General features: G+C 39.8%; 1 protein-coding gene across 3 annotated transcripts in view; it reads right to left on the bottom strand.

The window, feature by feature from the left end:
* MEI4 (meiotic double-stranded break formation protein 4) overlaps positions 1-14426 on the bottom strand; it is a 251998-nt gene that overhangs the window by 76585 nt on the left and 160987 nt on the right. The gene's annotated exons all lie outside the window — the stretch shown is intronic.

Below are 14426 nucleotides of genomic sequence, written 5' to 3'. Positions count from 1 at the left end.
ACCAGGAACTGACTGGCTCAGATCATGAGCTCCTTATTGCCAAATTCAGACTTAAATTGAAGAAAGTAGGGAAAACCACTAGAGCATTCAGATATGATCTAAATCAAATCCCTTATGATTATACAGTGGAAGTGAGAAATAGATTTAAGGGACTAGATCTGATAGATAGAGTGCCTGACGAACTATGGACTGAAGTTCGTGACATTGTATAGGAGACAGGGATCAAGACCATCCCCATGGAAAAGAAATGCAAGAAAGCAAAATGGCTGTCTGGGGAGGGCTTACAAATAGCTGTGAAAAGAAGAGAAGTGAAAAGCAAAGGAGAAAAGGAAAGATATAAGCATCTGAATGCAAAGTTCCAAAGAATAGCTAGAAGAGATAAGAAAGCCTTCTTCAGCAATCAATGCAAAGAAATAGAGGAAAATAACAGAATGGGAAAGACTAGAGATCTCGGGTTCATTTTGATATTTGGCAAAACTAATACAATTATGTAAAGTTTAAAAATAAAATAAAATTAAAAAAAAAAAGAAAATTAGAGACACCAAGGGAATATTTCATGCAAAGATGGGCTCGATAAAGGACAGAATGGTATGGACCTAACAGAAGCAGAGGATATTAAGAAGAGATGGCAAGAAAACACAGAAGAACTGTACAAAAAAGATCTTCACGACCAAGATAATCACGATGGTATGATCACTCACCTAGAGCCAGACATCCTGGAATGTGAAGTCAAGTGGGCCTTAGAAGCATCACTATGAACAAAGCTAGTGGAGGTGATGGAATTCCAGTTGAGCTATTTCAAATCCTGGAAGATGATGCTATGAAAGTGCAGCACTCAATATGTCAGCAAATTTGCAAAACTCAGCAGTGGCCATAGGACTGGAAAAGGTCAGTTTTCATTCCAATTCCAAAGAAAGGTAATGCCAAAGAATGCTCAAACTACTGCACAATTGCACGCATCTCACACGCTAGGAAAGTAATGCTCAAAATTTTCCAAGCCAGGCTTCAGCAATACGGGAACTGTGAACTTCCAGATGTTCAAGCTGGTTTCAGAAAAGGCAGAGGAACCAGAGATCAAATTGCCAACATCTGCTGCATCATCGAAAAAGCAGGAGAGTTCCAGAAAAACATCTATTTCTGCTTTATTGACTATGCCAAAGCCTTTGATTGTGTGGATCACAATAAACTGTGGAAAATTCTGAAAGAGATGGGAATACCAGACCACTTGACCAGCCTCTTGAGAAACCTGTTTGCAGGTCAGGAAGCAACAGTTAGAACTGGACATGGAACAACAGACTGGTTCCAAATAGGAAAAGGAGTACGTCAAGGCTGTATATTGTCACCCTGCTTATTTAACTTCTATGCAGAGTACATCATGAGAAACTCTGGACTGGAAGAAACACAAGCTGGAATCAAGATTGCCGGGAGAAATATCAATAACCTCAGATATGCAGATGACACCACCCTTATGGCAGAAAGTGAAGAGGAACTGAAAAGCCTCTTGATGAGAGTGAAAGAAGAGAGCGAAAAAGTTGGCTTAAAGCTCAACATTCAGTAAACTAAGATTATGTCATCTGGTCCCATCACTTGATGGGAAATAGATGGGGAAACAATGGAAACAGTGTCAGACTTTATTTTTGGGGGCTCCAAAATCACTGCAGATGGTGACTGCAGCCATGAAATTAAAAGGTGTTTACTCCTTGGAAGGCAAGTTATGACCAACCTAGATAGCATATTCAAAAGCAGGGACATTACTTTGTCAACAAAGTTCCGTCTAGTCAAGGCTATGGTTTTTCCAGTGGTCATGTATGGATGTGAGAGTTGGACTGTGAATAAAGCTGAGCACCAAAGAATTGATGCTTTTGAACTGTGGTGTTGGAGAAGACTCTTGAGAGTCCCATGGACTGCAAGGAGACCCAACCAGTCCATCCTAAAGGAGATTAGTCCTGGGTGTTCTTTGGAAGGAATGATGCTAAAGCTGAAATGCCAGTACTTTGGTCACCTCATGCAAAGAGGTTCTTGACTCACTGGAAAAGACTCTGATGCTGGGAGGGATTGGGGGCAGGAGGAGAAGGGGACGACAGAGGATGAGATGGCTAGATGGCATCACCGACATGATGGACGTGAGTTTGAGTGAACTCCGGGAGATGGTGATGGACAGGGAGGCCTGGCAGGCTGTGATTCATGGGGTTGCAAAGAGTCGGACATGACTGAGTGACTAAACTAAACTCACTTTTCTCAGCCTAGTATACTTAGATTTATCCATGCTGTTGTGTGCTGTTGACTCAATACATTTTATGGTTGAACAATATTCTACTAAATATTCTGATTTACTTATTGATCCTCCTGTCAGTGGAATGGAGTTGTTTTCAGATTAACATTCTTAAAATTAAAGATACTATGAACATTTACAGATAATTGTTCTTGTCAACATAGCTGCTGAAATGTTTGGCCATATGGTAAGTACATAACTTATTTTACAAGGAACTGTTAGCCTGTTTTATATTCTCACTAGCGAGAGAAGACTCTACACATGGACATCACCAGATGGTCAACACTGAAATCAGATTGATAACATTCTTTGCAGCCAAAGATTGAGAAGCTGTATAGAGTCAGCAAAAACAAGACCAGGAGCTGACTGTGACTCAGATCATGAGCTCCTTATTGCCAAATTCAGACTTAAACTGAAGAAAGTAGGGAAAACCAGTAGATCATTCAGGTATGACCTAAATCAAATATCTTACAATTATGACAAATAGATTCAAGGGATTAGATCTGATAGAGTGCCTAAAGAATTATGGATGGAGGTTTGTGACATTGTACAGGAGGCAGTGATCAAGACCATCCCCAAGAAAAAGAAATGCAAAAAGGCAAAATGGTTGTCTGAGGAGGGCTTACAAATAGTTGAAAAAAGAAGAGAAGCAAAAGGCAAAGGAGAAAAGGAAAGACATAACCATCTGAATGCAGAGTTCCAAAAAATAGCAAAGAGAGATAAGAAAGCCTTCCTCAGTGATCAATGCAAAGAAATAGAAGAAAAGAACAGAATGTGAAAGACCAGATTTTTCTTCAAGTAAATTAGATACCAAGGGAACATTTCACGCAAAGATGGGCACGATAAAGGACAGAAACGGTATGGACCTAACAGAAGCAGAAGATATTAAGAAGAGGTGGCAAGAATACACAGAACTCTACAAAAATGATCCTCATGACCCAGATAACCAAAATGGTGTGATCACTCACTTAGAGTCAAACATCCTGGAATGCAAAGTCAAGTGGGCCTTAGGAAGCATCACAACGAACAAAGCTAGTGGAAGTGTAGAATTCCTTTTGAGCTACTTCAAATCCTAAAAGATGATGCTGTGAAAGTGCTGCACTCAATATGGCAGCAAATTTGGAAAACTCAGCAGTGGCCACAGGACTGGAAAAGGTCAGTTCTCATCCCACTCCCAAAGAAAGACAATGCCAAACAATGTTTAATTTACAGCACAATTGCACTCATTGCATATGCTAGCAAAGTAATGTTCAAAATTCTCCAAGCCAGGCTTCAACAGTATATGAACTGTGAACTTCCAGATGTTCAAGCTAGATTTAGAAAAGACAACAGAACCAGAGATCAAATTGCCAACATCCACTGGATCATCAAAGAGCAAGAGAGTTCCAGAAAAAACATCTTCTGTTCTACTGACTATGCCAAAGAGTTTGACTGTGTGGATCAAAACAAACTGTGGAAAATCCTTAAAGAGATGGGAATACCAGACCACTGCACCTGCCTCCTGAGAAATCTGTATGCAAGTCAAGAAGCAACAGTTATAATGGACCTGGAAAACAGAGTGGTTCCAAATTGAGAAAGGAATATGTCAATGCTTATACTGTCACCCTGTTTGTTTAACTCATATGCAGAGTACATCATGCAAAATGCTGGGCTGTATGAAGCATAATCTGGAATCAAGATTGCCAGTAGAATTATCAATAACCTCAGATACGCAGATGACACCACCCTTATGGAAGAAAGCCAAGAACTAAAGAGCCTCTTGATGAAAGTGAAAGAGGACAGTGAAAAAGTTGGCTTAAAACTCAACATTCAAAAGACTAAGATCATGGCATCTGGTCCCATCACTTCATGGCAAATAGATCGGGAAACAATGCAAACATGAGAGACTTTACTTTTTGGGCTCCAAAATCACTGAGGATGGTGACTGCAGCCATGAAATTAAAAGACGCCTGCTCTTTGGAAGAAAAGTTATGACCAACCTAGACAGCATATTAAAAAGTAGAGACATTACTTTGCCAACAATTGTCCATCTAGTTAAAGCTATGGTTTTTCCAGTAGTCATGTAAGGATGTGAGAGTTGGACTATAAAGAAAGGTGAGCACCAAACAACTGATGCTTTTGAACTGTGGTGTTGAAAAAGACTCTTAAGAGTTCCTTGGACTGCAAGGAGATCAAACCAGTCCATGCTAAAGGAAATCAGTCCTGAATATTCATTGGAAGGACTAATGCTGAAGCTAAAGCTCCAATACTTTGGTCACCTGATGTGAAGAGCTGACTCATTTGAAAAGACACTGACGCTGGGAAAGATTGAAGGCAGGAGGAGAAGGGGACGACAGAGGATGAGATGGTTGGATGGCATCACCAACTCGATGGACATGAGTTTGAGCAAGCTCCGGCAGTTGATTGACAGGGAAGCCTGGCATCCTGTGGTCCATGGGGTTCAATGAGTAGGACACAACTTAGCGACTGAACTGAGCAATTTATGACTTTGAGAACATCTTTAAAACTTTGCCACGTTAATCTTTTTAAAATTTAGCCATTCTTGTCACTATCCATTGCATTTCTCTGCCGACTAATCAAATCACACTTTATTCAGGTATTTACTGTCCATTCCCTTGTAGCTTAGTTGGTAAAGAATCTGCCTGCAATGCAGGAGACCTGGGTTTGATTCCTGGGTCAGGAAGATCCCCTTTACGAGGAAATGGCAATCCACTCCAATAGTCTTGCCTGGAGAATCCCATGGACAGAGGAGCCTGGTGGGCTACAGCCCATGGGGCCAAAGAGTCACATACGACTTAGTGACTAAACCACCAGCAGTATGTATTCTTTCATGCATTTAAATATTTTGCTCATTTTTTATATCCATTCTTTCATGATCAAATCATCTTAAGATATGTTTAAAATGAATAGGCCATAAGTGTATGCTGTATTTCAGGCTTATGTACTTGGTAGCTTTTCAGTAAACTCTAGGATTTTCTGTTTCTAAACATGTTGACTCTAAATACAGTTTTACTGTTTCCTCTCAAAGTACAGCTGCCTTATTGCAATGGCAAGGAGGACTAGTTCAAGGATAACTACAAGGGAGAAGACAGAACATCCCTTCCTTGCTCCTTACCTTTGGTGAAAAGCATTCAGTCTTTCACCATGGTATATCCATTAAGGTTTTCACAGAAAACAAAATTTACTGTGTTGAGAAAGTTTCCTTCTGTTCTTACTTTTGTATTTTCTTGAAAAAATCATGAATGGGTGGTGAATTTTGGCAACTGATTTCTCTGCATATACTCAGATAATGTGGGTCTTTCTGTTAAAATTATGAATTATACAGATTGTTTTATGAATGTGAAAATAACTTTTCATTCCTGAGATAAATCTTACCTGAACATCATGTATTATTTTTTTGTATGTTGCTGGGTTCTATTTCGAATACACAGTAAGGATTTTACTTCTGTGTTCATGTGAGAGAGTCTGAGTTTGTTTTCAGTTTTGCTTTGTTTTCCTGCAATGTCTGTCTAGTTTTGATATAAAGTAACAATAGTCTCAGGAAATGAATCAGAAATGTTCCTTATTCTTTCAGTCTCTAAAGAGAGTTTGGGTAGTTTCTTGCTTAAATGCATGATATAATTTATTTGGCCCCAGAGTGGTCTTTGTAGAGAGGTTCATAATTTTAAATACACTTTATTTAATCAGTGTAATTTAGGTTTTCTACTTTTTCTTGAGTCAGTTTTGGTAATTTTCAGCTTTCAAGGAATGTGTGCATTTAGTCTATATTGTTGAGAATATTGCCAAAATTTTTTTCATATTTATATTTACTTATTTTCACAGTTTTCTTGGCATATACTGCTTTTATATTTATGTTGAAATTTCCTGTTTGTCTCCTTCTTATTCATGTACTCTTTTTTTCTAATTGAATGAAAGCTTCCTTAAATTCTGTAGTGCTTTACAACTTCAGAAGTTTCACACACATGATTTTATATAATCCTGTAATAACCACTTTTTCCTCCTACCCCTATAGTGTCCCTCCCTCTACCTTCTCCCCACTGGTAACTACTAGCTTCTTCTCTTCATCTGTGAGCCTGTTTCTTTTTTGCTATATTCTCTAGTTTGCTGTATTCTTTTACATTCCATATATAGGTGATGTATTTGTCTTTCTCTGTCTTACCTCACTTAATAGAAGGTTCTCCAAGTCCGTCCACATTGCTATAAATGGCAAGATTTTATTCGTTTTGTTATCGCTAAGTAGTATTCCAGTGGGCGTCTGTGTGTGTGTGTGTGTGTGTGTGTGTGCAGTCACAGTTTTATCTATTCATCTCTCGATGGACACTTAGGTTGCTTCTGTAACTTGGCAATCATAAATAATGCTGTTATGAACATTGAGGTGCATGTGTCTTTTAATTAGTATTTTTTGGATATATATACTCTGAAAGTGGAATTGCTGAGTCATATGGTAGTTCTATTTTCAGCTTAATGAGAAACTTTTATACTGTTTTCCACAGTGGCAGAACCAATTTACATTCCCACCAAACTGTACAAGGGTTTCCGTTTCTCCACATCCTCGCTAACACCTGTTATTTGTGTACTTTATGATGACTACCGTTCTGAGAGGTGCGAGATGACATTCCACTGTGGCTTTGATTTACATTTGCCTGATGATTAGTGATGTTGAGCATCTTTTCATGTGCCCATGAGTTAATCAGCTATTTTTGATGTTGAGCTGTATAACTCCTAATATATATTCTGCATTATATATACATACACACACAGATTTAAGACTTGGACCATAAAGAAGGCTAAGTGCTAACGAATTGATCCTTTCAAATTATGGTGCTGGAAAAGATTCTTGAGAGTGCCTTGTACTGCAAAGAGATCACACCAGTCAATTCTAAAGGAGATCAGTTCAGTTCAGTTCAGACGCTCAGTCATATCCGACTCTTTGTGACCCCACGAACTGCAGCATGCCAGGCTTCCCTTTCCATCACCAACTCCTGGAGCTTGCTCAAACTCATGACCACCGAGTTGGTGATGCCATTCAAACATCTCATCCTCTGTTGTCCCCTTCTCCTCCTGCCTTCAATCTTTCCCAGCATCAGGGTCTTTTCCAATGAGTCAGTTCTTCACATCAGGTTGGCTGAAGTATTGGAGCTTCAACTTCAGCATCAGTCCTTCCAATGAATATTCAAGATTGATTTCCTTTAGGATGGACTGGTTTTATCTCCTTGAAGTCCAAGGGACTGTCAAGAATCTTTTCTAGCATCACAATTTGAAAGGATCAATTCCCACTTAGCATTCACACCCTGAATATTCACAGGAAGGACTGATGCTGAAGCTGAAGTGCCAAAACATTGGTCACCTGATACAAAGACCTGACTCATTGGAAAAGACCTTGATGCTGGGAAAGATTGAAGGCAAAAGGAGAGGGTGCAGCAGAGGATGAGATGGTTAGACAGCATCACAGACTAAATGGACGTGAATGTGAGCAAACTACCAGAGACAGTGAAGGGCAGGGAAGCCTGGCGTGCTGCAGTCCATGGGGTCACAAAGAGGGATGCAATATGGCCACTGGAACAGCAACAACGATAATGTTCTTCCAGCAGCCAGCTACTTTACCTGTGAACCAACAAGTTCTCTTTATGCTGTGTTTCCAAGCCTCTGTTACAATCTGTCTAAAATAGTCTTTATCTTAGAACTATAAAGTACTATAGTGCTAAGGTCCAACATCTTAGGGTCTCCACTGAATGCCTTATTAAACAAGGTCTTGGTTTTATAGCTGAATAGAATTTGGATCATCCCAAGCACTGTGTGAGGTCTGGCTATTGTTCTTTGTAGTATTTCTTTTCTGAGCAGGTTTTCTTTATTTGGCCTTGTGAAGTGTCCTCCTATACACGTGCAGCTTAGTAGTCAACAAGAAATCAAGAAAACCTCTGCAGAAATTACTTGAGCTCTTCCTTTTCAGAGTTTTCTTCTCTCCATGACCCTGACCCAGAATTTCCCTACATCAGTTCTCTGGAACTCCAGACTCTGACCCACCAGTTCAGTGAGAGCGCTGGGACTGGTGGGCCTCCAGGCCAAAAGTCAAGGCGATCATGGGCTACATAGTTTGTTTACTTATCTTAAGAATCACAACTCTGTATTGCTTATTGTCTAAAATTCACCAAATTGTGTTATCTGTCCAGAGTTTTAGCTATTTACATTGGGAAGGGTACTCTGTATGTCTTTTTAATAAACTTTTTTAAATAAGTTCAAGAAATTTTATTTTAAAAAGACAATTTGTTACACTTTTTCCAAAAAATCACCTTAATATGCAAATTTGAGATGCAAATCTCCAATAAGAATTGCATCAAAGGAGCTTGCATAACTCAGTGAAGCTACCAGACATGTCTTGTATGGCCACCTAAGACAGAGGGGTCACAGTGAACAGTTCACAAAATGTGGTACACTGGAGGAAGAAATGGCAAACCACTTCAGTATTCCTGCCACGAGAACCCCATGAATAGTATGAAAAGTCAAAAAGATATGACACTGGAAGGTGAGTCCCCCCAGGTCAGAAGGTTTCCAATGTACTACTGGGGAAGAGCAGAGGGCAATTATTAATTTCTCCAGAAAGAATGAAACAGCTGGGCCAAAATGGAAATGACACTCCACTGCGGATGTGTCCAGTGGTGAAAGTAAAGTCTGATGCCATAAATAACAATATTGCAATAGGAACCTGGAATGTTCAGTCCATGAATCAAGGTAAATTGGATGTGGTCAAGCAGGAGTTAGCAAGAGTGAACATTGAAATCTTAGGAATCAGTGAACTAAAATGAACGGGTTATGGATGAATTTAATTCAAGTGACCATAACATTTACCAATGTGGGCAAGAATCCCTTAGAAGAAATGGTATAGCCCTCCGTGGGGAATGAGCAAATTGGCGTGTTCAGGCTCCCTTACTCCACATTTTGTAAATAACGATTATGTAACAGCTGAGCTCATTCGTAGTACTGTGTGTGCACGTCACGAGGTGCTCACCTGCTGTGGTACGTGCGTGTGAGCTCCATCGAGAAAGTGGCGGCGTTACTGCTGCATTACACCTGTGTCCGCTGGGTCAGCCGCAAGAGCAGGGAAGCTGTGTCATGGCTGCCATGCCAGCAAGGAGACAGTAAACATGCCTGCAGTTCCTATGGCTCCTCAAGTCTCTTTCCAGCCTCTTAACTCACACCTTGCCCAGGCTGGGTTCAGCGAACAGTGAGAACAGCAAGACAACTGGAGCCATGAACAGGATCAGCAATACACCCTTACAGTCAACAAAAGAGTCCAAAAGTGTAATCTCAAAAATGACAGAATGATCTTGGTTCGTTTCCCTTCAACATCATGGTAATTTAAGTCTAGGCCCCACTACTAACTAATGTCAAAGTAGCAGAAGTTGACTAGTTCTATGAAAACCAACAAGACTTTCTAGAACTAACACCAAGAAAAAAGATGTCCTTTTCATCATAGGGAATTGGAATGCAAAACTAGTAAGTCAAGAGATACCTGGAGTAACAGACATGTTTGTTATTCCAGATACTTGGAATAACAGACAAGCCACCTCGGGCTTCCCTGGTGGCTCAGCTGGTAAAGAATCCACCTGCAGTGCAGGAGACTGGGTTTAATCCCTGGGTTGGGAAGACACCCTGGAGAAGGGAACAGCTACCCACTCCAGTATTCTGGCCTGGAAAACTCCATGGACTGCATAGTCCATGGGGTCACAAGGGGTCGGACACGACTGAGTGACTTTCACTTTGGCCTTGGAGTACAAAATGAAGCAGAGCAAATGTTAGCAGGGTTCTGTCAAAAGAATATGCTGGTTATTGCAAATACCCTTTTCCAACAACCCGAGAGACAACTCTACATATGGACATCACCAAATGGTCAATACTGAAATCAGATTGATTGACATGTATAACATTCATCTAACATCTAATAGTAAAATAAAGCTGGTCTTTCCTTGCTAACTCTCCCACTCCACAGCACTCTTCTGAGTCCCTGTTTGCTTTCTGACTATGATTTCATGATTGTCATATAGTGATAATCCCCTAATTTTTATGTAGGTCCCTCTTTCTCTCAAGCTTTAATTTCACATTTCTATGTTTGACAACTTCAATGTTTCCTCATATTCCATACATACAAAATAAACTTCTTCTGTTCTCCAAGAAGCATTTCTTTCCATTTTCCTAATTCTACCTAGTGACATTCATTTTTCCTCTTAGTTTTATAAAATTAATTTTTACACTGATTCTCCTCTCTCCTTCACAGTAAACATTTCCTGAGTCTTTTGTATAATACCTCTTATATACAAGTGAGTATTTCTATTGCTGCTTGTAGAAGAGTTATTGCATTGAGTGTCCAAATACATGGCTTCCTTACATTCATGCCCCTTATATTCCCTTCTACTCTAACTCCATCTCTTACCACTGTTTTACTGAGTTTCTGAGCCTTACATGTAGTCGACACCTTGAACTTACTAATCATTAGTCATTATATATCCTTTTATAGTAAAAACAAAATCTGGAAAGCATAAAAGTAAATTTTTTATATTTCCTTGCTGCTTTGGTTCTGAATATGTTGTTAGTTTAGAAATAAATGCACACAGAAAATCTATATTAGCTGAAACTGAATCACACAGTGAGATTCAGTGTGTGAGGGCATATAGTGAGGGCATCTGTACGGCTGTTGTACACTGTGGCAAGGCTGTTTTATGGACCCTGTGTCTATAGCAGTAGCTCCTGGAGTCAGCAAACTGCTTCATGATCATGATGGTGAAGGCAGCAATTCCTTTGAAACTAGATTTTGCTCGGTGATTGTGGGAGGCTGTTGTTGTTCAGTCACCCAGTTGTGTCCGACTCTGCCACTCCATGGACTGCAGCAACCAGGCTTCCATGACCTTTACTATCTTCAAGAGCTTGATCAAACTCATGAGTTGATTGTGCCATCCAACCATTTGCTGCCCCCCTTTTTCTCCTGCCGTCAATCTTTCCCAGCATCATAGTCTTTTTAGTGAGTTGGCTTTTCACATCAGGTGGCCAATAAAGTATTGGATCTTCAGTATCTGTCCTTCCAATGAATATTCAGGGTGGATTTCCTTTAGGATTTATTGGTTTGATCTCCCTGCTGTCCAAGAGACTTTCAAGAGACTTCTCTAGCAACATAGTTAGAAAGGACCAATTCTTTGGCACTCAGTCTTCTTTACAGTCCAACTATCACATTTGTATGAGACTACTGGAAAAACCATAGTTTTGACTGTACAAACTTCTGCTGGTAAAGAGATGGCTCTGCTTTTAATATGCTGTCTAGGTTTGTCATAGCTTTTCTTTCAAGAAGCAAGCATCTTTTAATTTCATTACTGCAGTCACTGTCCACAGTGATTTTGGAGCCCAAGGAAATAAAGTTATGGAAGGGGCCTAGGCTTTTCTTTAACAATTCCATAGCTCTTCATGCATTCTTTACTTTCTCCTTAAATTGACTGGAGTAAATTCTGTCACCCATTGTTAAGAATGCCGATGAGTAGTTTCCTTGTCTTTAAACAGTAATACTAATATCTTGAAAGGTTATTAAAAGAATTGAATGGTATAATTCATGTAAAGCATTTAAGACATATTATCTGCCAAAAATAACTCTTGTTTTTGTGTTTTTACTCTTGTTTTAAAGTTGCTTAACAATCAGAATGCCTGGGTTTGAATCATGGCTTGTAGCATATGTTCTTTCTGCAAGCTTGGTCAAGCTGCTTAACTTTTCTAAGGTTTGATTTCTTTATCTATAAACTAGGTAAAAAGAAAAACTACTTCATGTAGTTTGGCAAGGGAAGCCCAAAAATTAAATGAGAATATGTTAATAATTTTTTTTCCTGTACTTTGTTATTCTCCACACAAATCTGATTCCATTCAAACTAATTTCCCACATTGATTCCTGTTTTAATGCCATGAGCTCAACCTGTTTCCTCAGAGTTCTGGGCACACCTTTTAAAAATAACACTCAGTATCCTGACATTATACATTCTCTGTTTTTCAATTCAAATCCATTTTCAAGCTGTTCCTTTTTCATGTAATCTTTTCAAGGACCTGAAATCTACCTTGATCACTTTCTTGGTCTTACAGCTCCTACAAACAGCACCATGCATTTTAACACATTTTTTTTCCATTAGTAAATGTGCCTTCTTTCTTTCTCAAGAGGATTTTTTGCTCAATGAGATCATTCAGTTCAGTTCAGTTCAGTTCAGTCGCTCAGTCATGTTGGACTCTTTGTGATCCCATGAATCGCAGCATGCCAGGCCTCCCTGTCCATCACCAACTCCCGGAGTTCACTCAGACTCACGTCCATCGAGTCGGTGATGCCATCCAGCCATCTCATCCTCTGTCGTCCCCTTCTCCTCCTGCCCCCAATCCCTCCCAGCATCAGAGTCTTTTCCAGTGAGTCATTCAGTTCAGTTCAGTTCAGTCGCTCAGTCGTGTCCAACTCTTTGGGACCCCATGAATCGCAGCATGCCAGGCCTCCCTGTCCATCACCAACTCCCGGAGTTCACTCAAACTCACGTCCATCGAGTCGGTGATGCCATCCAGCCATCTCATCCTCCGTCATCCCCTTCTCCTCCTGCCCCCAATCCCTCCCAGCATCAGGGTCTTTTCTAATGAGTCAACTCTTCCCATGAGGTGGCCAAAGTACTGGAGTTTCAGCTTTAGCATCATTCCTTCCAAAGAAATCCCAGGGTTGATCTCCTTCAGAATGGACTGGTTGGATCTCCTTGCAGTCCAAGGGACTCTCAAGAGTCTTCTCCAACACCGCAGTTCAAAAGCATCAATTCTTCAGCACTCAGCTTTCTTCACAGTCCAACTTTCACATCCATACATGACCATTAGTAACAACTAATTAAAAAAAAAATCTAACAGAGCTCTTACAAGAGTTCTCCATTTAACAGTGACTTGAAAAACTATTGACCAGATGATTTACCATGTCATTGATTGAAATCAATTATACAATATTTTGTCATTAAATGTAGAGAACTTAGATGTATGAATTTGGTTAAGTGTTTAATATTATATATACATAATTTTCTTAATATTAATTTTTTTCTCTTTACCGAAACATTTGTCTCTAATTTCCTTTGATTGTGCTTACTTCAACAATAGAAACAATAATAATATAAGATGAACTGACAAAATGAACACATAAAATATGTCACTGTCAACATTAAAACATGAGAATGACTCCTGTTCCTCAGATACATTTGCTAGCAGTGACATAAGACTCACAGATAAAAGGGCTAGAGAATCGTTTTCAAACTTGGCTGCACAGTGGAATCACCTGGTGAGCTTTACCAATATCGATACAGTGAGTCCCCTACATGTGAAACTTCAAGCTCGCATGTCCAACGACGTAAGTTAGTTCACATGCCTAGTGTACACTGTCACATGCATGCATTCTCTACAAGTGGCTGTGCTTTTGTGCACATTATTGTACATTACTGCATTGAATACAGAGTACAGTATCTTTATTTAAAGCCCAGGGTGTCCAGAAGCAAGTGTAAAAGCAGGGGTGAAGTAGCAGGCACTACTGTACTTTTCAAGGTATTGTACAATAAGGTTTAAACTGTTTTCCTTTTTTGTGTTTGCTTTTTATGTATGTATTATTTGTGTGAAAAGTGTTATAAATGTATTACTGTATAGTACTGTATAGCCAAGCCAATTGTGTTAGATGGCTACCTGGGCTAACATTTTTGGACTTAGAAACAAACTGGACTTATGAACATGCTCTCAGAATGGAATTTGCTTGTATGTAGGGGACTTAGGGTAATGTGTCAGCATGCTAAAAAGCAGAGATATTACCTTCCTGACAAAGGTCCATCTAGTCAAAGCTATGGTTTTTCCAGTGGTCATGTATGGATGTGAGAGTTGGACTATGAAGAAAGCTGAGCGCCAAAGAATTGATGCTTTTGAACCGTGGTTGGAGAAGACTCTTGAGAGTCCCTTGGACTGCAAGGAGATCAAACCAGTCCATCCTAAAGGAAATGAGTCCTGAATATTGATTGGAAGGACTGATGGTGAAGCTGAAACACCAATACTTTGGCCACCTGATGTGAAGAACTGACTCATTTGAAAAGACCCTCATGCTGGGAAAGATTGAAGGCGGAAGGAGAAGGGGACG

This window comes from Bos javanicus, chromosome 9, assembly GCF_032452875.1.
Source record: "Bos javanicus breed banteng chromosome 9, ARS-OSU_banteng_1.0, whole genome shotgun sequence".
Lineage (NCBI taxonomy): Eukaryota > Metazoa > Chordata > Mammalia > Artiodactyla > Bovidae > Bos > Bos javanicus.
The sequence above is the reverse complement of the archived record's forward strand: the minus strand, read 5'-3'. Positions and strand labels throughout refer to the sequence as shown.